Here is a 26,692-nt window from a genome sequence, read left to right on the forward strand (position 1 = left end):
TATCTAAATTCCAAGACTTTAACAAATGAAACGATAACACCCGAGTAGGTTTCTTTTCTTTCTTTCTTCTTCTGCAGGATCTGTGTTTTAACACACCGGTTTTATTCGTTAAATTTCCCTGCTGAGATGGGATACAAAGCGGTGGTGTGGTGATGTATGTGGAAGCAGAAGGAGCTGGCTGAATTTGGTGGGGGTCGAGCAGAGGGCACATTTCCTGGTGAAGCAGCCAGAACCAGCAGGGGGTGCTGACACCCTGATAACCGTGTGCTTACTCCTCTTCCTCTCTGAGCGTGTTTGTGGTCCACGGATTCCCTCTCAGCTTGGGGAAAGACTGGATATTTAAGCCTGATGAAAAGTAAGAACATAAACCGAGTTTTGAAATAGACGTGTGTGTGTGTGTGTGTTTGTGAAATGTGTGGGGGGATTAATCACTGGGTTGTTACACTTTCGTGTTTAATTTTACTCTTCAGTTTTTTTATTTTTTACATTCTTCCAATCTAATTAAAACATTAAAAGTCTGCAGTTTGATGTTGTAAATGATCACGTTTATGACACTCGGTGATTTCTTTATTTATAGTTTTTCTTAAAAAAAAAAAAAAAAACCTCTTAACATTTCTGCAGGAAAGATGTGAATCTGTGCTTATGTGTATAATTTGTAAAATGTCATGTTTCGCACATTTCAGATGCTTGTCGGATCAGTGATTAGAATATTCTGCAGAAATTCTGCACACAGTAATATGTCAAAGTATCAGGCCAAATAACCGGGAATGAAACGTTCAGTTAATTATGGAATAATAATTGTTCATCTCTGATGCCTTAATTATTGAAACGGTATTGCCTCTCAGTTGATATCTTCTTCCTAATTAATGTTAATTATTGTAAGGCTGAAGCTGCACGTCTGCAGTCTGAAATCAGAGGTAAAATGATTAATGCTGCTGATTATTAAAACTGTTCAAATATGTCAGAGCTACAGATATTCATTTCTGGAGTTAAATCATTGCAGACAAATTAGAAAAACTCTTGCTTGGTTATTTAACAAAAACATTAAAATTTAATAAAAAATAAAAAGTAATCACAATTTTAAATGAGAAAAAATTAAATAAAAAATATATCAGTGATTTTATTTATCAAACTAAAAATACCTTATGATTAAGATAATTTTTTTTTATCATTATGAGTATTATTTTTTTAGTTAAGCAAAAACAGTAATTACACTAAACATTACACACAAGCTGCTTTTAAAAAGAGAATAATTCCCTTTGTTTATCCGAGCTTTAAAATAATAAGTCAGCCATGTTTTCGTTTTTCTCATTTTTCCTTTAGAAAAATACTAAAATCTGTCTCCAAATTTATTTATGCAATTCTACCAACTTAAATTTATTTATTTATTTTCAATTTAATATTTAAATTTACTCTGTAAAATCTTCCAAACCATTTTTATTTATTCATTTATTTAAATATTCTACCGGAATTTCAAATAAACCATTTTATTTTTTTATTTGTTTCTATTTTTTATTTTCATGCATCTGCTTGAATTTGTTCATATGATTTTATGTTCCACGTAGCTTCTTATTTGTAGGATTATATCAAATCCTCTGAGTGTGATTTCCATAGTGATGCTTTAATGTTGCATCATAGCATGAGCTCATGCAGAGCTGCTGCAAGGCGCTGGAGTGTACAGTGACTGCTGTGTGTTATGTGCCAGCTGTGGGAGTGGATAGGCAGGCGGAGTTCGAGCCAAGCCAGGCAGGCTGGAGTGGATCAGCTCTGTGATACTGCAACCCCCGGGGCCTCTCGCCCAAGGGAGGGGGTCACAAGTTCAACTCCCCTCGTCTGTTGGGCATACAGGAGCCCCCTGGCCTCCTCTTGCTGTGTGTGTGAGAAAGACTTGGGAGCAGTAAAGCAAAAAAAAATAATAATAATAAAAAAAAAAAAAAAATGAAAGAAATCCTCAGATATTAGATATTAACACAGTTTAATTAGCTCAAAACTTTTTTATTTCAATCTGTGATGCACAATAATTATTTATTCCACATTGCTGGCACCGAGTCTCACATTCACTCATCTTGTTTGCGTTTCACATCATCTCAAATCTATTTCAACATAGCTGGAGTGTGTACATCATCGCTGTGCTGAAATAGCTGCATTACAAATACCTCCAGGGTTCCCCCAGGAGGACAGCATGTAAAACATATCAGGACCGCTCTATATGTATTCAGCCTCTCTGGAGGTGAAAGAAGCCACAAAAACAATGAGAGACGAGCACTTTTCAGCCCGTTTCACAGGACTGTCAAATGCATGCTAGTAAGCTCAAGGTTGTCATCTGTCGCCGTCCAGAGACGCCACTGCTGTACGACTTTCACATGGAGGTGCTAAAAGGACATTTAGAGTCGGTAATCCCCTTTTGGAAGCTTCCATTTAGGCAATTATGATCCACTAAGTTGAGAATGACTGAAGAGGAGTTGCATTTCAGGATCTACTGAAAGTCTGCACGAGGATGTGAGAAAATCCATGTTGATCAGCTGATAACGATCGATCCCAACCTGTGTAGAATGCAACATTTGACAACGTGATCATGTCTGTCTTATTAGGAATAAGTGTCTCCTCTTTCGTCAGTGGTCTGGTGGTTCTGCTGTTTTAAACTGGAACACGTTTGTCGTTTTAACTGGTTTGTGTTTGTGACTAAATCAGAAAAATACATTTAGGTATCTTTTTTTTTTTTTTTTAACCTATTGTGATTTGAATAAATCCCATAAATCTGATCGCATGCTTCATACAACTCAGAAATATGTTACAATTCGACCTACTTTTCTCTTTTTCTGCACAGCTTTAGCTTTCTTGCATTTGTCTTTGTTTTTTGACACCAGGCAGTTCCAACTATCACGGCTGCTCCTCCTTTTAAAGGAAGGAACATGCTTACCAGAGGCACCTCTGCAGTGATAGATGTCCTCAATACTTCTGCAGCCTGACCTTTGCAAATAGAATACCCTGCTGTGCTAAAGAAAACAATGTGTTTCTGAAGAGCAAAATACAATCCATCACCAACTCCGCAAGGACTGAGAAATGGGAGCAAAGGAGGAAAGACAGGAGGCGAGGAGAGTGCAGTGGAGGGTTATAGGGCTACCTGGTTTTCACATCAGAGGAGTCTGAAAGGAGGAGGGGTTGTGGCGTCTTGAAGGCCCTGAAAGGACCCCGCCGTTCATACAGCTTCTCCTGTTAGGTGAAACCCTACCCTGGTTCACGCCAGAGCCAGCTTTAATCAATCAGCTGTGGCTGAGGTGACAGGAGGCATTCTGGGAGATTAATTGTTGTCTTTAATTCCAGGCCTGATGTAAACAAGGAAGGACTCTGACTCAGTTTGATTAGTATGTAGCGCAGGAGGTTAGTAGTTTAAGTTAGAGAGCAGATAAGCCAATAGCTTGAAACTTCAGTGTCCAAGCCAGAAAGATTTTAACTCAAATGTAAAATAAAAAAAAAAAACTAAAAGATCAAGGTGATATCATTCAAAGAGCTGGCTATATTCCTAAAAATAAAAAATGTAAACCATCAGTAATGTGTCTTGAAATCAATTGAAATTCACATTAATTTTTCATTTGGATCCACTTTGGATTTAAATTGCGCTAGTGGGGTATTATTAATTCAAAATGGCTTCAATTTAGATGTTAACGGACTGAAGAAGGCACAGAAACGTTGCCAGTCGCTCTTTTTAGCACAAGGACAAAAATATACTTTTTAAATGACTTTTTTCCATTTTTTTCATTCAGCTGTCCATCTTTAACCCTCTGTGCACAGAAATGGTCTTTCCCCTCATTATCTGTCCCATGAGAAGACCCCTGTGTGGACGACAGTACCTACATTTGTCTCTCTCCTGCCCTGAACAACCTCCCCTCTCATTTCCTGAGGGACCTGCCAACCCCCCCACCCCAACCAAAAACATTATGCTGAGTTTTCTCTACACCGACCTGTGAGGACAGGCAAAGACACCTAAGTCATTACCCATGATAACTAATCTATTAATGTTGAATGATGGCCTCATTAAAAGGTTCACATATAAGTCTAAGCTTATGTGTTAATGACATGTTAATGTTTCTGTCAATTATAAGCTGGGGTAATGACACCTGCAATGAGATGATATCGCTGGTTGGAGTCAAACTTGTAATTCCATCCCTCAAGAGGTTAAGTGGAGCGTTGATCCCCCGGTGGCAAATGAAAGATGAATGTTACACAATGGTTGAAGGTGTTTTACTCGTCTAAAAGTTGCTGGGAAGTTTGGAGAAAACTGAAGGATGGCTTGAAGTTGTGACGGAAGATGCTTCAGAAAAGAGAAAAATGGAGATGCGTGGAGTGTTTCGGGATCGAGTCTATCCTTGGAAACCTTCTCACTGACATGTCCCTGATGCAGTGCCGTTCCATCATCCAGGGCATGAACTGCATCATGGGAAATGGAGGATTCGCAGCTTTCAGACCCTCATCATGAAGCCAAACTACTGAGCTATGGCAGATTTTCTCAGCATGCTAGCTAACATTCTACCTTTACTCTGAGCTTTCTTCAGCCAGTAACAATCAGTTTGAGAATAACTCCCATTTTACCTCTTGTTCTGTCCTTTTCCTCGCTTTACTCCAGTGTTGTCTTCTTGCATTTCTCTGATGAATCCCTCACGCTGCTTTTAAAATGGCCAGTGTATTTGTATCCAGTTGCTGTGAAGCAAAATGCTGCTGCAGAGTGGCACAAAAAAAGGACCCTGCCAGGCAACGATGGCTCCAGTAATGCACAAAATGAATCTCATTGTACCATCAGAACAAGTAAGAAACAGACTTTTAAGGTGAGAAAGATACCTAGTGCTATTTTACAGGTGTACGTTTCTTTTTCCTCTAAAATATTACTAATCAAGTTTGATGGCAGAAACCTGAAACATTTCTATTCATATAATTCATCTTTAGTTTACCATCTATTCAACACCTCTAGAGATGGCTCTAGAACACTGAAAATGCCAACAACTTCCTCTGCCTTCTCAAGTTTTATATGAACTAATCCACCGAGTCTTTCCACCAGTTTACCCACATCTAGCACCATGATTCGCGACCATAGACTGTATATAGAGATGGACGGAGCCGCCGTGACGTCACCAATAGGTTTCTGAAGAGCTGAATTGAAGCTCAGTGGGCGGTTCCTACCATCGCCATCTTGGCAGGGGGCATGTGCGTCGTCTCGCCCAGAAAATACAAATATGGGCAAAGAAGTGGAGCTGAGAGGGGGGCCGTGAGTGTCATGGTGGATGATTGACATTGAGCGAACTCCGAGCTTTCTGTAGCTAAAAGCTAACTGAGCTAACCCGGAGATAACAGGAGGTAACCAGCTAACGGAGGTAAGCGGGCTTAAACTAAGTCACGTTGTTAACCGGCTAAAAACCGCGGTTGTTCTGCGTTCTTCTGACTTGAAGGTCCGGTACCTGTCAATCAAAAAGACACGCCCCTAAATATGCCGAACTTCGAGATTAAATTACTTTTAAACGGGCGAGTTAGAAAAAAATCACTCCCCCCACAGTTGTCATGAAGGTAAACCTGACCTATAAACCTAAAATGGATTTTTCAACTAGGCTGTAAACACGTTTATTTCTGCTGTAAACATGTTTATTTCTGCTGTGAAGTTGGTCTTTTTAACATGGGAGTCTATGGGGATTTGCTCTGTTTTGCAGCCCCTAGTGGATGACGGGGGTACTGCAGTTTCATGCACTTCTGCATAGACTTCACTTTTTACCGCCGGCGGTTGGTGCTTGGTCGCGACAGCTGTGACATGGCTAAAGTCACCACTAAAGCTCGGCTCAGATGGATGCTAAGGGGGAGAAATCAGCTTTAGACTGCTGTCAGTGTTGATGTTGGGCTCAGAGAACAGTTTATAGATGCAATCTCCAACCTCCTGAACTGATCACAAACTGGTCAGAGCTGCCTTGGTCATATCAAACATAATTATGAGTTAGAATCTGGATGTTTACGATTCCGAAGTAGCCGACTGGCGTAGCTGTCAAGTAACGTTAAACATTCTAGCCCTTCTGACCGAAGCTTACTGCCTTGTTAGATCAATGCAGAGCTTACGATGGAGACTTTGTAGGTGGCAAACGCCACTGTGTGCATTTATTTTCATCTGATTAGGCATCTGCATCAGTCGTCTTAGACTCCTAAATACTCAGAGACAGAGACTCTTTTGTTTGAGCTTCTATTTTTGCTCCAAACAATGATGACGACTAAAACCAGAATTGACAGGATCCAACTCCAGTTTTAATGTTGTGGGAGAGAAGTGGTCGGAGAATATGGATTATAAGTTACATTTTAGCAACAAAGTCTGCTTTGTGAGCGCTGCCCACTCAGAGAAACCAGTACGAAGCATCACAGTTGCTGTGGTTATAACTGGGAGAAGATGGATGATGTAATACTAAGAGATGTGGAAGGTTCAGATTTTGCCACACAGTGTGAAATGTCTTTATTTTTTTAAATCTTTAAAATTTATGTTTTTAAAGATGCACTATGTACGTTTCTGACCTTAAAACTTTGCGTCCTGGATTTGTTCAATAACACAGTGAGATTTATCATGTGTATTTCTGGAGATCCTGCTGCCCAGCAGCATCCAGAGGATGAGAAACCCACACGAACACAACTTTTACATCCAGGGCACAACGTGATGCTGCAGCAGAGTTTCGCTTCACGGTCTGATATATAAGATGATATATAAACTGGCTGTTTTGAACACGCAACGTCGCTGACTCAGCAAAGAAACGCAAGAAGATTAAAAGAGAAAAAGGGACAAAACAAGTCATCATAAGATGGTCTTCTGCTGGCTGGAGAGAGCTAACAGGTCAGGTAGGATGCAAGATGGATGCTGAATCAGCTGATGGTGGGGAAGTTGTCAGACAGCCTTTGTACAAGATGAACATGTGGTCTCCATGTTACTGAACAGATATCTTGTCATCTCCTTCTGCTGATGCCACAGTGGGGAATTTTAATGGTCAATTATAGATTAACTGAGTTTTTACACAAGTTTAAAGTCTTTGTTTCTCTTGAAACCTTCTTCCTCTAGAGAGGATCTGAGTTTACTGCTTTGTCTCTGCTCCAGCAGGGAAACCCGCCTGATGGCTGAAATTCACCATCAGATACTCTTCCCTGTGTATTTAGATAGAATGCAGGTTCACACGGTGCTTTTTAACGAATAAATCCTGAAATTTTCATCCTTTTTTGTCATAATAATATATATAATTATATAAATGTTTAGAAGTATATTTAAAGTGGAACTATTTTGTTCATTTCAGGCTAATTTATTTTTATTTCTGAGCCCAGAAGGGCTGGGATTGATTGAGTTATTGTCACAAATGGCTTTATTTACTTCAGACCGACCCTCTCCGTAGGCTGTCAGATCAGCCTGTGGGCAAAACGAGTGGATTGAGACTCTTCCGCATTAAGCCCCGCCTCCCGCCACTGCACTACACCGGGAGCGCGCACCGCACCTGCTTTCGCCGTCATTGTAACATCTCATAAACAGAAGGATTAGGCTAATATGAACTCAATAAAAAAACAAAATACAATGTCACCACATAGCATACAGCCCTACATGTTGGAACCTGAATCAGAGCCTGAAAACGAAGTGGAAAACAGCAACCCACAGCAACGAATGCAGCAGGATGTCTCTCTTTGGTAAACTCACCAGCCATCGTTGGAAATAACCTTTATCCCACGTTTTCCACCCGCCTGATGTATTTGTACATGCCCTTGTTAACCAGTAGAAGGTAACCAATCACCGAACCTTATACCCCGGGACGTCACAAGGATTTCCAAGTAGAAAAAACTCTCTAAAACAACGCGTTTATCGTCGCCATGGAAACCGAACGGAGAGCGTGCTGGAACTCAAACTCAAACTCAAATATGCGTTTAGGTGATAAAAAACAGTGCCGTTCACATGTCTGATGAGGATTCAACACTGTAACACTGTAGAAAGCTCAGAAAACTCCAAATACCAGAATAACACCCCTTTAAAGATTTTAAACCAAACGTTTGCTATTTATTAAAAAGTATTTTTGACAGAAAAATTTTCAATGAACCATTAGCGTAACATGATTATTTATTTGTTTCCATGTTTATCCCAGTTAGCAGGCAAGATGCAGGGTGGACACCATGGACAGGTCGCCAGTTCATCCATAACACTGGAATTAATGGTGATTATAAACTTTAATCACTAATTTAAATCCAAACCTGACTTAAGAAAAAGATCTAAAAACAGTTTTAAAAAGACTAATTTTAACCCCATCATGCATGAATTAATAAAAAACTTTTAAAAATACAGTATTTAGCTCTACAGACATCTGCAATGACACTTTTTTTGTTAGTAATATTTAGAATTTATTTTGATTTATTATTTTAATGTATTCTATAAAATATTTATAAAATAATATATAAAATATATAATCATAATTATACTATGTAAATCTTCTACAAAATACAGCTGTTATTTTTTTCTTAATTATTGCAAAGGTAAACTTGTGTAATTACATTATGTTCAATTATATCTTGTATTTATTTATTCTCCAGTGAGTGGAAACGTATTGGAGGTCTCACTAACATCCGCTGAAGTCTTTTATTTACAGAAATACCATCCTCATTCACGAATATGCAAGAAAAAGCTTGTAAATAGGTGTCAACTATAGGGCCTCTATGCATGAAAACATTAAGGTTTCATTTATTTTGCTTGTAGCTGCAAGCGATTATTTGTTGCCATGTGCACCTTTTGCTCAGAAACGTATTTTGGACTCTGGGAAGTAAAGAAAAACTTTAGTCCCCAGTTTTACTTTCAGGATGATTTGAGGAATTAAGCTTAATTAATGAATGCTTATTGGATTTGGATTCAGATTTATGCGGGGTGTTAAATCCTATCTGTAAAGGTATGGCACCATCCTGGGCCTCCCCGATGCAGGCCTGTCTCCATGTCATATGGGCTTCATATCATCAGCTTGTGCCAGCTGTGCGATCAGTGGGATTGATCTGTTGGCAGCGGGACCACATTCATCAGTCCCTTTCTCTGTTACTCATTCTCTCTGAAAACGTCCTCTTCTATCCATCTCTATCCCTCTATCTTCCTCCCTCTGTCTGTCTCTCGTCCTTTTTTTTTTTTTTTTTCCTGGCCAGGCAGACCGTTTCAATGTGAAATCATGGTTAATGCGCCATGACAATCTGACACAACGCACAGTCCAGGCCCTGCTCCATCTGGTTTCAATTTAATTTGGTCAGAGGAGCGGGGGTGCGTGGTGGTGGTGAAGGGATGGAGGGGTGAGATGAAGGGATGGAGGACTGGGTACTAGTTGCAAGGGTAGGGGAGGAGTGGGGGTTCAAGATGAAAGCTTGACGCGTCATTCCCCACCGAATCGCCTCACCATCCTTCATTCTTCCCAAATTGCCCTCCTCCCTCCTCACGTGCAGCAGTTACTCCCTCCTAAAAAGTCTGAAATGATCGCTGCTCGATCAAAGGTCCCCGAAAATATGTTAAAGATCTGCAAAGGGGAAAGGGCCATGGGTTGGCACATTAACATCATTAGACAGAAGTGTGTTTGTATGTGTGCGCTGCGGAGGTGGGGGGGGGGGGGGGGGGGGGGGGCGATGACGGATCAAACCGTGCTGAATGGACACAGGAGGGATTTAGCCTTGGTGGAAAGAGTTAATGGGGACATCTTCTTGCAGTTTGCTATCCTCAGAGCAAGATGGAAGAAATAAGACCATTACTAAACGCTGGACCTGTTAAGAGCAATTTTCCTAATTACAGGGATGGAACAATGTGTCAGTCGCCACGGCAGACGTGTCAGCCCATCGGCTTGTGGAGTGTTAACTCTTTAATGTGTGTAACTAACAGGCTTCGCTTAGGCCAAGGCTTAATGACTTAATGGAAGTAATGATGTAAGGAAAGCCATATGTGTTAAAGCTGGAGGAGCCACGGTGGATACAGGGTGCAGAACGATGCGTTCACTGTCCGTACACTGCATGGCAGCAGCATCTTTTATCTTTCCTAATAAGCAACGTGTGAAAGGAAAAAGTGCTTCAGAATGTTTACAGTTTTATTGTTTCACACATGATAAACATGTTTCTTTGTCAAAATGTGGTTTTATAGGGAGTTAACAAAAAATAAAGAAGAATTCTGGATAAAATAAGATGTTATGGTTGCCGAAACCTACATTCTTTAGGTTTTATTTTTTTTAAATGAGCCATTGTGTTTAATTTCCTTGTATACATGTGCAATTTATTTACAGCTATTTTATTTTTTAAAGTGGGCAGATAGCATATAAATCTAATAAATAAATAAACAACTCCCTGTATGTAGCGCTATCAAACTTTATTTACGGGTTGACTTTGTTTGTTTGTTGTTTATTTTGAACAGTAATTAGATGATAACGCAAACATGAATATAAAATGATGAGCAAGCAAATCAACTTGATGTGTTTTTGTTTGAAGGAAGTGAACTGAGTGTGATGAAAAGCCAAGTTTTAAATTACAGCTGAAGCAGTATTGACTCATTCAAAGTCCCACAGCAACATCTTCATTTTCAAGAATATTTAATATTTATTCATCCATTTATTTTCGCTCAGTCCAACTCAGGATCACAGAGAGCTGGAGCATTTCCTACAACCTAGCAGGTGAGAGGCAGGCCCACCCTGGACAGGTCGCCAGTCCATCGCATTTTCTTTTTTATATGTGGTTTAAGATCAATGTGATGTTTTATCAAAATTACCTAAAGACACACATGATGAGTGTGTGTGAGCGTACTTGTTGGATTAATTGATGTCTGTATAAATTTCCTTTCCTCATCACATCTGCATTCCACTAAAGCAGGCAACTGCTTGTTGGCCGAGTCAGAAACTCCCCAAGCCTGCTCCAGAGCCATACCGGCTCCCTACGGGTGCGAGTGTGCTCAGCATGCAGCTGTGGCAACAGCACCTTGTTGCCTTATGGAGGTCAAGAATGCGTGCATGTGTCTCCTCGTCCCAGTGGAAAGAGATGGAATAGACCGCAGAGATCCAGAGTAAGAGAAGGGAAAAAGGGCAGGATTCCCACCTCATCCATCACTCTCCATTCAGGGTCCGCCTCCGCACCCAGGCCCAGATTTACACGCCAGATATCTTATATGGCCGTCTTTTTGGACTGCTCCTCACCGTCATCCACAATTGTGAAGGGATCAGAGAACGCACCGGAAGAAATTAGTTCACGTCAGCTCTCATTTATGATGTGTTTAACTAGTTGGTGCTACCGAGAGGTGACTGATTCATCCAGCCCAACGTTCCTGCCCCGCTCATTTCTCCCACTCGCAGTCAAACACACACAACCATTTTCATCTAAGGTTATCGGGTCAATAAAACCTGGCGACCTCGACCAATCATAAAACAGTCAATGCAGGAGAGCAGGGATTGATTAAGTTCGTAACTCGATTTGAGCCGCTGGGAGCCTGGACTATAAAAATCGGAATGAGTATAAATCTAATGCGAGGACATAATCCGAAGAAAATCAAAATGTAAAGTAGATGTTTTTAATAGCATCTTTTTCATCATGAGAATGTGGCCTTTTGATTTGATGACTATTGATGTGTTTGATCCACAAGCTAGCCTCTTTCCTGTGAGCCGCGCTGGATGGTTGAAGGCAAGAGTTCAAGTTTTCAGACTCCTCTCGGTCGCAGAGAACTTCAGCAGCTACGATGGGTTGTTTATGCTTTCAGGGGGGTGAAGCCTACTAAATATCCAAGCCATATGTTGGCAGCAAAGCGCCATTCTCAGATCCTCGGTTTACTCAGTGAAGAGGTTAAGAGTTGATGGGGCTAATTCTGCCCAGTGATGAAGTATTCTTTGGGGATTTAAGATAAATATGCTTTTCTAAGTATGTATTGCAGAGGGTTTAAACACAACCAGAGGCACCGCTTCCACTTTATATTCTCAATTTAAAGCAAACATAACTCAATCAAATGAATACATTTAGCTTGCTTTCTTTCTTTTTTTAACAGAAGAACCAATTTTTCTCCACAAAAATGTAACATATTGCAGCTGAATTCATTTTTAGGCCCATATGATTGAGTGTTTTTGAGGTGTGGGGGTTTGGCAGAATGCATTGCAGTGGCGTTGTACCCACATTCCCATTCTGATGCTGCCCATCATCCAAACTGGCAGATGGCTGCTAGCTTGAACAGCTTTCTGGTGTTTAATTATGATCGTAATCAAGGGAAATAAAGATCAATTAAAGCACAAGTGAAACTAATGAAATGCAAGCGCCACAAGCAGCCGGACAGTTGTCCAAAATGTTTCTCATAATAAATGCAAACTGCATCCTGAGACAGCATTAACATAGAGGGCTGGCTCAAATATGCAAATACCAGTCCTGTTGACCCCTGTGGTAGAACATTTTTGTCAATTAAAATAGAAATAAATTGTTTCTTTTATATCTAAAATGCACAAATTTAGCAAACAAACCAGCAAAAGCATTTTTTTTTAAAGAAAAGAGACTAAGAGGAGCAGCAGGCAGTGAGTTCTGGGCCTAACACACGGAGAAAAGTCAACGTTAATATTCAATCTGATTTAAACATCCATTTGCGTCAGCAGCTGACATATCATCTTGGCTACTTCAAGATTTTGGAAAAGTCTCAAAAAATATTTTGTGGTGTTTTTAAAAGAAACTTAACACATATTTAGCCATTTCTGCACATTTACCCTTGAGAGATGGAAGCCTGAACAGTATGAGGCTGCTGGCAGCACTTCAACTGTCTTTTTACCAAGCTGTGAGTCCTGAGAGGAGCATGAGGTAAAAAGTAGTGGGGGGGGGGGGGAGGGGGAGGCCCGAGAAGACAGATGCCACCACTGTGGCCATGGCATTGTGGGGTATTAATAGTCCAGAGCCACATTGTGCCAGCCTTATTGGAAATGCGAGAGCCGTCACGCTGCGTGCCGCCATCACACGCTAGCATCAAAATGAAATGGGCAGAGGTGTGAAGAAATGGATCTGGTCAGGGGGGGTTTCCAAAGCCATGGAGGGAGAATACAATGCTGCAAGGTTTGGCAGGTTAAAGTGTTGTGATTATAAAGGTATTTATGGATTATTTAAGTTTCATTCATTTAAAGTAAAGTTTAAATAGTAATTGCAAAGGACCAGATTAATATAAACACAAGATGAACTTCAGGAATGATAATGTTGCTTATTATAAGAAAAAAGGGATTAAACTGTGTGCAAACACTACTATGCTAAAAGGAAAACAGTCTGTCACATTTTGACATTTAAACTGAGACTATGTACATTTTGCACATTAACTGGGAATAAAGCTTGAATTTCTGGATTTAATGTGGGGAAAAAGAGGCTATTCATAAACCCTAAGCTGCAGTGGCACCCTGTCTTGTGATGAATGTCTTAAAAACATTATTCCAAACATTGAGAGGTAATTAGTGATGTTTCTCTTAAAGCCCAGTATTGCCGTACTGTTTTCTAGGAGCACAGCGCTCTAGTTCAGAGCAGTAATGGCATAATTTATCTTTTCAGGAACGCCAGACATGCTGCAAATGATTGAATCATGCTGCAGCCAAACCAAGTCTGTGATACAAGATCAGAGGAGGTGTGTGTAATTGTTATAGCCACTAAGCCCTGGGACTGCATAGCCTGCGCATACAAAAGGCACTCACACATGGCACGCACAGTCAGTTTGGTGTAAACTCGCCGCGTACTGAAGCCATATGCCGCCACCCCATCTCACACAGCTACCTGGAGTCTGCTAGCTATTAACAAGATTGTAGGGACAAACCAAAAACAATAATCTCACCTCATAAAAGTTTGCTTGAGAGAAAACCAAATCAGAATAATGAAGTTCTCCTTGTGTAGAAAGCTGCCACATGAAGTCTTTGGAGCCGTCAGTGAGGATATGTTTGGATCACGTAATGAGGGGCAGAGTTACTGAGGCATAAGAGGACTGTCTTCCTCATTTTATATCATTTCTAATCAAATCTTAATTTGATGGAAGCTGGCGTAACTTTCTGGAGTTAGCTCATTTGCTCCTACATACTGTATGTGTGTGTAAGTGTTTGTTTTTGCGCATGAACATAACTCATCGGTGTCAGAGCTGCCATGTGAGCATGAATGTGATTAATAGCTTACATAACTAATATGTTACGAAATACCTTCGGAAGGAGTTTGTCCTCTTGGGAAGGTGTACCTGCTTGCTGAATTTTAAATTAATTCTGAAATTGGATATGGATGTTGTTCTGTGTGTTGACCAGGGAATTCTGGTCAGAAGGATGAACGACTTGAGGACTACGGTGGTCTGAGTCTTTGTCCCGTTGTATGACCTGATTGTCTAAAATAGTCCTGCAGATGACATTTGAATGTTTCGGTTTATTCATGTCAGGCTGAGTGACTGCAGGTTGTCCAGGCCCAAATCATCAGTGCACCACCGCCGTGCTTGGACGTTGGTCAGAGATGTTTGTGCTTCTGTGGTATGTAAGGTTTTCTCCAAACGTGGTGCAGTGGACCAAACAGCTTCTCATCTAGATTGTTCCAGAAATCTTTAAGTATGTTCAGATTAAACTTTCTCCTGAAAAACTTCCAAAGAAATCGATCTTGTTGTTTAAGCCACACAAACATTTACCATACCGAGTCTGACATTTAGCTTTTGGATTTCTGTTTTAAAGAATTGCAAAGTTAGATCGGGAATATCTAATCCTGGGAATATTAGCAACTTTCTTTAAATGTTTTCCCACTTTTATCCACAGTGTGGATTTTACTTTCTCATTGTAGAATAACGGATTTTAAAATGGCATATTCTCTTTTCCCCTTGACTTTATTTCCCTAACCTAACAAACAATATTTCTGCCTGAACCAACATAACCATGTTTTTTTTTTCTGCATTGACTGTAAATAGCAAGTAAATAAAGTCTCTCCTCTACATGAAGACTTTTACAAAGAGTAAAAGTCTTGTATGTGTTCTACATCCCAATGACCCCCCCCCCCCCCTTCCATCTTTTCCCAGTGTATTTCTCCCTTTATTACCTAAATATTTCTTCAGTTAGGTGTGGAAAGTCATGTGACCACTATCCTGTGAGTTAAAATCCATTAACTAGCTTTGTTCTTGCCATAGTGTTTTTATATCTTCATACACACACACACACACACACACACACACACACACACACACACACACACACACACACACACACACACACACACACACACACACACACACACACACACATACACACATATATAGGTGCCACAAAAAAGAGGAGATTAAATATTCTGTTTTATGCAAATCTTAGATTGGGTTCCGTCTAAGAGAAACATTTCCAGCAGACACGTTAAATTTTTATTTTTTTTTTTTCAGACACTTTGGACTGATGCAGCATTTAAAAACAATAAATTTGCTAAACCTTTTAAAGTCTGGGTCCCTTCACCATCGGGGACTTCCAGGACAAACGGTGCCAAACTGGGCCGAAATGGCCGTTTTGGTGAACAGTTTTTACGAAAATCTCTTTCATTTGTTCTTTTTAACTTTATTAGACTTTGTAGAGATAATGTTCACATACTGTACCATGAATTTATCGAAACTATAAGCTACAGCTGCGTCATTTCACCAGGATATTCATAGTAGTCCTCAAAGTTTTCTTTTCCTGAATCTTTCCTTCATTATGCCAATGTTCTGCCACGTTTTCCCTTTATTATGGCTGAAATATACATAGTGTTTGCAGAATTATACTCCTTTCATTATGAGTAAGCATTAAATGTGCAGTTCCAAACATTTACCTTGTGTGTCGCCTTTTATCCATCTTAAACCTAAAATCTTTTTTATATATTCTGGTATATAAAGCTGAATTAAAAACAAAACTGACTGTTACTTTGTGAAATCAGTCACGTGACAGATTGAGTTTAAGAACTGAACTGAACAGGTTAAGAGACCCAAGCTGCTTTCTGCAGCTTCCGTTCTACTGAATAAAGCTTTCATATGAAGCTCTTTATTGTTCTTCTTTTTCCATTTCTCAGTATCTTATAAAAACCGGTTTACATTCTGACACGGCAGTCCTCTGATGTCTCCCGCAGGGCTTCTTTACAGCTGTGCACTATAACACATTAGCCCTGCGTTGTTATCCCCTGTACCCCTGAATAATTCAACCATGCACTACTGCCTCTCGCACACTGTTTGGAAAATGCAGTAATGAGAAAAGCTATAAAACGCCTCAACAGACTTTGGTGTTGGAAAAAAAAAAAAAGATGAGAAAAGCCTGGATTCAGTCTTAAAGAGACACCAAAGAAGATGGCTTACTGGGTCTTTTTTTTCCACAGATTTACTGTAAAAGGGGAGGGAGCGCAAAAACCACAGAGAAGGGAAAACTTCAAAAGAGTGACCAGCATATTTTTACCCAATTAGATATTTCTGATGTTACTTTGGAGGTGTGATGCTCAGCCGAGCGTCTCCCTGGCAGAACAAAGGACGGGAATGCGTTGGAGTCTCGTCCTTCTTGATCATCCAGTGATTTTCAAGGTGTAAACATGAAACTGCTTTGGAGGAAATTTCTGGAAGAGGGGGGTTGGATTGGCAGGAGTTCAGAGGAAGCTTTGTAAAGTAAACCAGATTTGTTCAGGAGCCTGTGATCAGTTTATTTTCCCAGTACCCACATCTTTATGCTGGGCCTTCTTGTAATTGTCCTCATGTTTCAGCTAATTTCACATTTCCAGAGAGAATAAGGGAGGGATAATGGAAAGGAGGAAAGGAATTTGGCAGCTCAAACTGAGTAACACCCTCCGACGTTCATATTTGTGTTGATGTCATTTTCACCGGGTTTCCGAGCATTTAGGGACAGCTCCACCACAAAGTCTCCTGGGTTTCAAGCACTTTTCGAACCCTTTTTAACATTTATTCTGCTGTTATTTCAGGATTTAATGGTAAAATTACCCTTTAGACTCAAACATCGTCATCGTCTTCCAGACCTGATTTTCTTCAACAGCTCATCAGCGCTGCTTCACATTCATTCATAGGTTTAGTTTTTATTTGCCATGTAGGGACATTTTGCATACTGGACCATCAAACAAGTTCATAGAAACACTTAAAACTCCTCCTGGCAGGAAAAAAAAAGTCCAAACACCCAGGAAATTACCGCCTTCTGCAGGAAACCGTCCCATCTGTACGTATTAACCAGCCAGCGAGGTGAAGCTCGCTACAGTGTCGCTAAACTCTCCAAGGTCTTCCATCTAATGTTTCCTTTGATAGTCTTTGGACAAAATACAGTGCATAATGTGCAAGCACGCCTCATTGGGTATCACATCTCATGCGCAGACAGGCCAACCTGAAACAATCTTACACCCCAGACATGATGTAACCGCAGTTTCAGATGATTTCTGTCTCTGTGAAGTCTTTCATCTTGGACCAACTTAACTGCTTATAAAAGTGGAACTAAAACTCACTGATGGTTTTGGGTTCAGGCACAATATGAGGGAATAAAACTATAATAAATCCTTACAGCATCAGTTATTAAGCAAAGTTAAAATTATCTATAGGTGGCTGCTGACAAAAATGTTAATTTATTTGTTTTTATCAGGATTTTTTTAAATAGTTTTTTTGTGTTTCAGATTTGGTTTTCAGATTACCTACACAGTTTCTATTAGGGCTGTGATTTTTTGGGTGCCAATTCGATTTAAATTGTGATTCTCACAATTCTTCAATATTGCTGATTTTTGTATATTAAGAACAAAGTAAATGTATAAAACTTATATTTTTACTCGTCTACTTTCTTGATTTCAATTAGGAAAAAACAACACAGTAGCCACATCATCATTCTGTTGCTATGATGTCCAAGAAAACAATTAAAAAGATCAACAATAAAAACAATAAAAATGACAAAAATTTTTTTATAATTGATTATTTTTATTTGTTTGAAAAAGAAAATCGATTTTTTTTTTAAACAAAAAATCTATTTTAAAATTGTGAAGCAAAAAGATACAGATTTTTTTTTTTTTCGATTTTTCGATTATATTTTCCCACCCCTAGTTTCTATGCAGACTGACAGAATTTCCCTGCGCCACGCACAAAGACAGTAAATGCTTTTTTGATTCTCAGCTTCAGCTTGAACTTCCTCCTGCGTCCTTTGCATGCGGTTGGACTTTCAAATCCAGTTGTTCTGGACTGACCTCAATTATTCTCATTTACCCAGGAAAACCTCATCTGAAAAGATGTTTTCTAAAGAAAAGACCAAACATTCTTGCATTTCTTGGCATTTTCTCATCATCATCCGCTTAGCCCCTTAACATTTGTGCTTGGATACCAGGGTTGTGATTATGATCAGATAAATGAAGAGCTAAAACCAGTGCTGATTGGCTGAGAGCTCCATCCAGGGAGCCAATAAGAAAACAACCTCAGATCACCTGTTTGGCTGCCACTCCTCTCAGATGAAACGCAAACAGGAAGTACTTAACTAAATGCAGCAAACTCATAAGAAACACTGACCGACCACCTCCCAGACACATCAGGCTACTGCATCAGTATCCTTCTTTATGCACCTCGTATGTTTCATTGATTTATGTTTAAAGGAGGTAGTCTTCTCGGTGGGGGCGGAGCCTCAGCGCACCATGTTAAATGGCTAGATCAGGGGTCTCCAACTCTGGTCCTTGTGAGTGACCATCCTGCAGGTTTTAGTGCCCAAATCAGTGTCTCATTACCAAACAGGTGCAGGAGATGATAAGGTGGTGGAGAACTTTTCATTTGATTCAAATTGGTTGTCCCTTGAAAACATTAAACCTGCAGAATGGTAGCTCACGAGGACCAGAACATCGCCTTTGTCAAGGAACAATTGTCCATGTTTCATTAAATGTTTGGTTCACACACATATAGAGGAACGTTAGAACAGAGCTTTTTATAAGACGTGTTGTAGGCCACCTCATGTTGAATCCACCAGAAACAGCATTTTCAGTTGCTAATGACTAGCTTCCTCTGAAAGCCTTTTCATGGGACTTTTTATACTGTGAGCTTCTTAACCACGAGGAGATGACATAAGAGGACTCCAGCTGTTTCACATATTCAGTTTTACAGCGATAAGAGTCACATTTGTTGCCTGCCAAACTGACTGCTACATTAAGCGCTTTGTTTAACTGGGAGCATTTACTTGTCTGTTTTTCTTGCTGCAGTGCAAATCAAAGCAGCTCTGTAGGGCTTTGGAAGGAAATGAATGCGTGTCTTATAAATGCCAACAATCCTCACAATCAGTTAAATCCGCCAAACAAACACACTTACCCTCAGTGATCTCAGTTTATATTCCAAGGATAGAGTGGAAGGAGGCGGGAGGGAAGATGCCTTTTGAAACTGAGAGGAGCTTCTCTGAGCCATTACCCATCAGCCCCTCCATTCTCACAGGGCTAATCCCAAGGGGCGAGTGGGTGTCCGTGGAGGATACGTTGTCTCGTATGCGTTAATGGGGGATTACACATGTTAACATCTATCTCAACAGTGCGCTTGGCCAAAGGGGCTCTGCTACAGGGGTTTAGCATATGAATAAGGAATAAGGGGATGATTGAATAGAGGCCATGGTGAGTGAGAGCTGCCACTCGAGGTGGAGTGATGGGGGCAGAGTGATTAAGAGGAGACACAAAGCTCTAAATCTCCCTTTGAGATGGGAGAGGAGAGATCACATTCATCTGAACAGATTCCTCTGATGTGATTCCCATATTCCAGCCGACAAGCTGCGTGGTTATGTGAAACTGAGGAATTCATTTTACAACCAGGAAGTTTACTTTGACTCCTAGTTTTGCATTTAAAAGGGTTAGAAGGGCGTAATTATTTTTGGTTAATGATGAGTGATGAAACTGCAAAAATTACATGATTTTATTTAAGAATCCAAGGTTTGTCAGAGATGTAATTAGATTACATAATAATGTAATTCTTATAGCAGGAGATTTCTTTCAGATGAATCACTTCTAAACAAAATGTTTTTATAATGTAAAACATTCTGTTTGCTGCTTTTGTTTGGTGTTTCCACTGCTAGAAGAGAACACTGGGGTATTAATCTGTTATCATGAGCGCAGTTTTTTGATTTGAGGGAAAGATTTCTTGTTCTCGCTGTTGAATATCATATTGCTCTGTCTCTAAACTGCTCTTTCCTCCTTTTAATGCTCTGCTCTTCTTCTGGAGTTCAGGGTTACAGGTTTAGCTTCCCTGCTCTCCAGCTTGCTTCTTGCTAATTGGGGAAAACATTTTTTTCTTTAACCAATAACAACTTCAGTGTCATGATGCAGGATAATCAGTCACAGGCAAGATACACCGTAACATTTGCACCGCTCTTCCTAAAGGACAAAAAAAGCTGCAGACATTGTTTATTTTTTTTACATCAGTTTGTAAAAGAAAACAAGAGAACAGAGCTTTTAAATGTGATGTAGATAAAAACGGTTGCATGGTCCGCACGAACTCTGTCCTTGTTTATGATGCCACGAGTGGACGGGAATGTTCTCATTGCATCAGTCGAGCAGAAGGTTCCTCCTGTGGGGATTTGCAAAGTTTTCTGTGATTGGTGGAACATTGCAGGTGGGCGTGGCTAACGCAGAAAAACATGAAGCACAAAGTTGTTGCTTCCGCTTTTCCACGGATGTGATGTTGGACGGATAGTTTTAATTCACAGCCGATCAAGGTGCTGAAAAAGTACAAAAATGTACACAACACATGGCATTTAAAGGCACGGACACGGCCAGGTGCATAACCCCACCCTGTCATGGACGAGGTTTCTCATTAGATATGAAGTAACAGTCAGCTGTTCACTCAGGCTGCACCAAAACTAACTTTTTTTCTTGCATGAAGTCACAAGCTTTAAGATCACAGTGCTTCCTCACCTCTTAAAAATAAAATAGACTAAAAACTGCTGCAGATCAACATACCTTTTGTTTTCTTTTGCAGATCTGCGTTCAGTGTCATGAAGCAAATTTACAGTCCAAGATCTTCATCATTACATTTAATGTAAATTTATGTCAACAGCATAAAATCTGTTAAAACTTTGTTTTAAAAAAGACTTTTAGCAGGAAGGCTTCACCTTTCCAAAAAGAAAATCCAAACCAGGACATTTTTATGATTGATGAGTTTGTTTTTGAAGACTTTCTGTACTTGTGTTTGGACGCAGGATGAAATTGTCATGCAGCTCAGACGTCAGCAGAGACTCTGGGAGAACGAGGTGTTTATTTCCTGAAGGTCAGGCCTTTGTGTGCAGAAACTTGGTGCCAGATGAGATAGACGAGTAAATTGCAGATCTATCATCCCCCTCCCTCCTTCACCCCCCTCTCTTCCTCATATTCCCCAACTTCCATGCCATCTCTCTTCCTCGGCATCCTCTTCCTCTCTCCCATTTCTTCTATATGGTCACATTTTCATCCTCATCTTCGCCATCCTCCACCCATAGTCCTCACCACCTTCTCCCACCCTCTTTGTACTTGATGCCTTCTACGTCTGCCTCCTGCACGCTCTGTCTCTTCTTGTGTGGAATCAGCATCCGAAGCGTTGGCACTGCCTGTGATTTATGACTCGGTCTGAGCAGACCCTTATCAGGTGCAGGCAAGGCTCTCTGTGCTGCCGCCTGCGTCTGAATGACAATGGAGAACCAGTCGCATTATGCTCCACAGCCTCGCCTCTTGCTTTCTGGACACTGCAGATTACATCTAGCTCTTTGATTTATGGACGCCATTTTGGCTCCTGAGAGGGACATGAGGGGGAGTTTTAAGGTGTGTGGGGGAGGTGGGTGGGATGGAGGCTGAGCTTTCCAAGGCTTGTGCATTCGGCCAAACATAATTTTGAAGGGAACCTGGCGAAAGTGTGTTTTATGTGCATATATGAGGATCTAAAAGCTGGTTGTATTCATGTGCATGAATACTGTATGTGTGTGTCTGAATGGTGTCGTTTGTCACTCTGTCAGGAGGTTTTCTGCACATATCCTGACAATGTCTGGTGCTGGAAGGAGAAGAAAAGCATCCTGGCATTAAAAGCTCACCATTAGAAACAAGAGATGTGTCCCAGTAAACAGAAAGTCCAAAAGATAAAACTAAAGTTTGACACCAGCTTTATCCTTTTTTTTTTTTCCTTCTTTTTTTATTGCTGTTGTGTAATTGAATCAATGCCATGCACATCTCTGGAGATAAGAAATGTTATTTGGGAGAATTATTTAAGTGTTAAAAAAAAGCTGTGCGCTAATATAATTAACAGAGAATTATCCCAGCTGCAGTTCCTTGTAGGAAAGAAGTAATTATGTAATCTAACACATTAAATGAGGGAAATGAGCATCATGTCTCACACTTAAACACAGCAGGTGTTTTGAATTCATTTCACTTTTTATTGCTTGTATATTGAAAAAAAGTCAATGAAATGTCAGGTTAGTCTTTTAACTTTGCAACAAAATTTATGTGTCGCAAATCCGTCATTCCTGTAAAATGATCCGACTGGCACGTTTACAGTACGAAGGGCAGATTAAAAATAAGAAATAATAGGGTTTTTTTTATTTCTTCACTTTAAAGATATTTAAACCATCTGGATTTTGAGCCTGATTTTGTCTTCATCTAGTTTCTAACAGTTAATTTTCTTGATATCATCCCTGAATACGGTTTAGTTTCCAACTATGAACTCTTCTAGAAGTACGGATTAAATTACAATTAAACTTGGCGGCACAATTATCAGGAACCGCTTTTTATTTAGGACCACAATCTCTTTTATTTTATTTTAGCACAGCTTCTACATACATTAGGAACTCTTCCGATGCTTATATTCACTCATTTTACACTTTTTATCATGTTTCAGCTGGATTTAGATCTGATCATTTTGGGCCTCAAGATTTACTGGCAAAGTCTCACGGAGGCCGAAACTCTCGCTGAGCAGATAATATTGATTCATTTAATAACTCTCTGGTTGTTTTTTTTTGTTTCGTTTTGTTTTTATTTGTATGGACAGAAGAAAATAACATGTAACTGTGTTTGCACAAAAACAGAAATATGCAGACAAGTTGTTTTGCACATGCGTCGTCCACCTTTTTATAAATCTTGATTTAATGGAAAGCCAACGACTGAAATGTGTGAATGTATGAATTGTATGCATCATTTCCACTTTTTTTTTTTTTTTTTTTTAGCCATGAACGGATCTGGACACAACATTCAGAGACATAATAGTGAAAGAAACAGTGGAGAAGATGTGTCAGGGAAAGAAAATTAACAGATGCTAAATGTTCTGTTTGTTCAGAGCAAAGAATCCTGCAAATTTCAAATAATAAAATCCAGTTGATTAAGAAGCAACATCAGCTCACACAAGAGTGCTTCAGGGCAAGAAGCAAAGCAGGAAAGGATAAACACACAGCCTGTACAGTCTGCGTTGCAAATAGATATGTAGGAAGGAGATACAGACATACAGTATGATATGTCGACCTTTTAAACTGTTCCCAGAAGAGAGAATGCATGAAGCGGTCTTCACCCAGCCAATCAGAACAAACACTTTTGTTTTTAAAGCCTCATCAGGAAGGTCTTCCACAGTCACCACACATCCCTGATTCATGGCCGCTCTGGAAACACTGGTTTGAAGTGGAAGTCGTGCAGTAATGACAATAATAATGATAATAAAATAATAATTGTCTCAATAATACACGTGATGATATTATGATGTCACTAAATGTAGACTTTTTTTTTTCTGGAGAAATATATACACAATTCAGTTGATTTTTCAAGCATTTCTTCCAGTTAACACGTTTCACTCTAACAGTACTTCACTCTTTCCAAGACATGCAAGTTTTATACTTGTGTATAAGCAGTAATAACGAAGAATTACTGAAACATTTGCTCATCCCCAAACCTGAAAGGAAAATCTACATCTGCCTGGCTGTAGGTGATGCTAATACACAAAGCTAATAAAGCCTTAATGCATGCACCAGGCTCTGACCTTTCTAGACTTCCCGCTCAGTCGCTTGGGGTTGCTTCTATTCGGCAACAGCTGCGAATAAATGTAAATATACATGTAAATGTTATTCTCTTATAGTGAAGCTCCCCTTTCCTGTTTCCCTGACCAGGTCTGTAAAATGGCCGCCAAAGCAGTCTCCAGTGGCAGGCTGCTTAAGATAAATGTCTCCCTGAATACATTTCTACAGCGATGAAAACCAAAGACTTTTAGAGGAGGAGGTCTTGGAAAGGGCGCAGCTCGGCACCGCCAGAAAGGGAGGAAGGTCCAGAGATCCCTGAGAGTTCTGCTGCATGTTCCAAAGGCAATAAGAGCCACGGCTTAAAGTGGGTTTCATAAAGACTGCTTGTTATGGTTCCTGCAGTTGCCAAGTGGCGAAGGGCTAAGTGGAGATAATGTGTCCTTGTAGCTGATCAGAATGTGGAGAGGCAATGTGGGCGGCGTGCTTAGTGGACAGATGGCCAAAAATCACATGTAACACAGTACCGACCCTCCTCCCTGTGTTTACATGAAGGAGAATTTTAACGGCTGCACAAATTATTTGTTAGGTCATATTTTGTTGAGAACCTTTGGTCTATTTTAATGTCATCATACTTTGTTTCCATGCAGCTTCTGGAAGGAAACAGGCTGGATGTCACAGTGGGAAGTAAAAACGGCTGATAGGATGGTGAGTAGATTCAGATTTAGCTTAACTCCATGAAAAAAACTCATCCAGATTATTATATTCACATCCTAAAGTAGTGAAATCGAATGCAAGAAGAGGGAAAATATGTCTTATTTTACCAGTTGTATGTTATACCTTGCACCGTATGAGTGTGTGTGTGTGTGTGTTTGCATGAGAAAACAGGAGCAGCGTGGGTGGCTTCCCATCTAAATTAAGTTGTGTGTGAGAAACCTCACCGACATTCTGCATTCTCCATAACCTTCAAACTAACTTTATCCTAAATCCAGCTCCAACCTTAACCATAAAACATGTCTTACCCTCCAAACAGTCCTCTGAGGAGGCCGCAAATACGCCTGCAATCTGGAAACGAACACGAGGTCCTCAGAGAGATGGAAGTTCAACACAGACAAAAAATAACTACATTTACTGATAAAAAAAAAAAAAAAAAAACAGAAAGAAAAAGCATGAAATGTACACCCCACTGTCTCAGTGTATCACACACACACACACACACACACCCTTTCTCACATACACACAGGGCCACCAGGCAAAACTTGGAAGGGGTCCTGGACACTGTCATGGGTCCACACGTCAAATGAGCCAGGGAGCCAAACAACAACAATAACAACAGGAGTGAGAGCATATGGGGCTCTGTACCAGCTGAGAAGGGCCACAGAGGTCCCCCATGTGTGTGTGTGTGTATGTCTGTGCCTGGTGTGTGTGTAGGTGTGTGTGTGTGTGTGTGTGTGGATACTGGTGCCTGGAAATGGGAGAGAAAGGAAAATGTATTATTGGAGGAGAAGGGAGAGGAAGAGCATCAGTGCCAGCAATCAGTCCCAGACGTTGTCTTCTGTTGGGTTTACACACTAATGTGCATTCATGCTCATTCTGACTAAAAGCTATTGATCAAATATCAAAGTAAATGATCAGATAATCAACAAAAGATTTAAAATACTGAGAAATTTTAGGTCGATTAATCAAAACCACTTTTCCTCTTCATTTAGCTCACAAATCGGAAGATTTACAGTGTTTATTTGAGCAAAATTAGAACTTTTCCAGTTAATTTTTCACAATCTGGAGATTTTATTATCCATCAATAAACATTTAATTTTAAGACTAACCTCCCAAAGCTGCATCTCCCAATAGCAGACTGACCACTACTTAGATATATCTGTAATGACATACTGAAGGCTTTTCAGAATTAACTGTTCTCCAGAAATATTCACTTTTTATGCTATGTCACATCTAAGCAAATTAAGTTGTCCCCATTGACTGCAGAAAAGCAATGGAGGCTTTGTAATTGAAATATTTTAATGTAAGTCTCATGTACAGCAGACTGCATTCCTCAGAGTCTTTGTACAATCAGTGTCATCCCGTCTGTCAGATCGCTGTCACATGGGAAGGCAGACTCGAGGACCAGACCTCCGTTAAACCCGGAGAAACAAAGCGAAAGTCAGAGAAACTCTGACTTGTGGAGGGCAAACACTGCATGACAGCAGATTAAGGAGGTGCAGAGCGGGGATTACCCACCATGAATAAAATAGTACCCGCTGGGCGGGTGTTTGTCTGCCGCTCTGCTCTGTACACACACTCCGCCACAAAGCACTCTCAGTAAAACACACACAGACAAAGAGGCAAAGAAGCCGCTCAGAGAGAACAAAACCAAACAGACCTACAGAGTATTTCTGTCAGAAATTCATTTATTTCTCATAAAGGGAAATAAAAGTGAATGAAGCTGAACTTGTTGCAGCATTTTCTGCATCGGTTTCCCTGTAAAGAAAGAAAGATGACCAATAAATACAATTTATAACACAACACAGGACTGTTTTCTGTTGAAATTACTCTGACTGGTTCTTAATTGAATCTTTATTAATAGATAAATATTATCAATTGAATGAAAATGGGTTAAAAAAACAAAAGCAAAGAAAAGAATTGAATGAGTAAGAGGTTGGATGCAACCATGTGCAGATAAACATCATGTCTCCATTAGAAATGTTTATCATTTATCAAATACTTTCAGGGCAAATCTGCTCATTTATTTTAGGTATTGATGAGAAAATACCAACCCACTGTGTAAAAAGCTGGAAATT

The sequence above is a fragment of the Telmatherina bonti genome, assembly GCF_933228915.1.
Source record: "Telmatherina bonti genome assembly, chromosome: 11".
NCBI lineage: Eukaryota > Metazoa > Chordata > Actinopteri > Atheriniformes > Telmatherinidae > Telmatherina > Telmatherina bonti.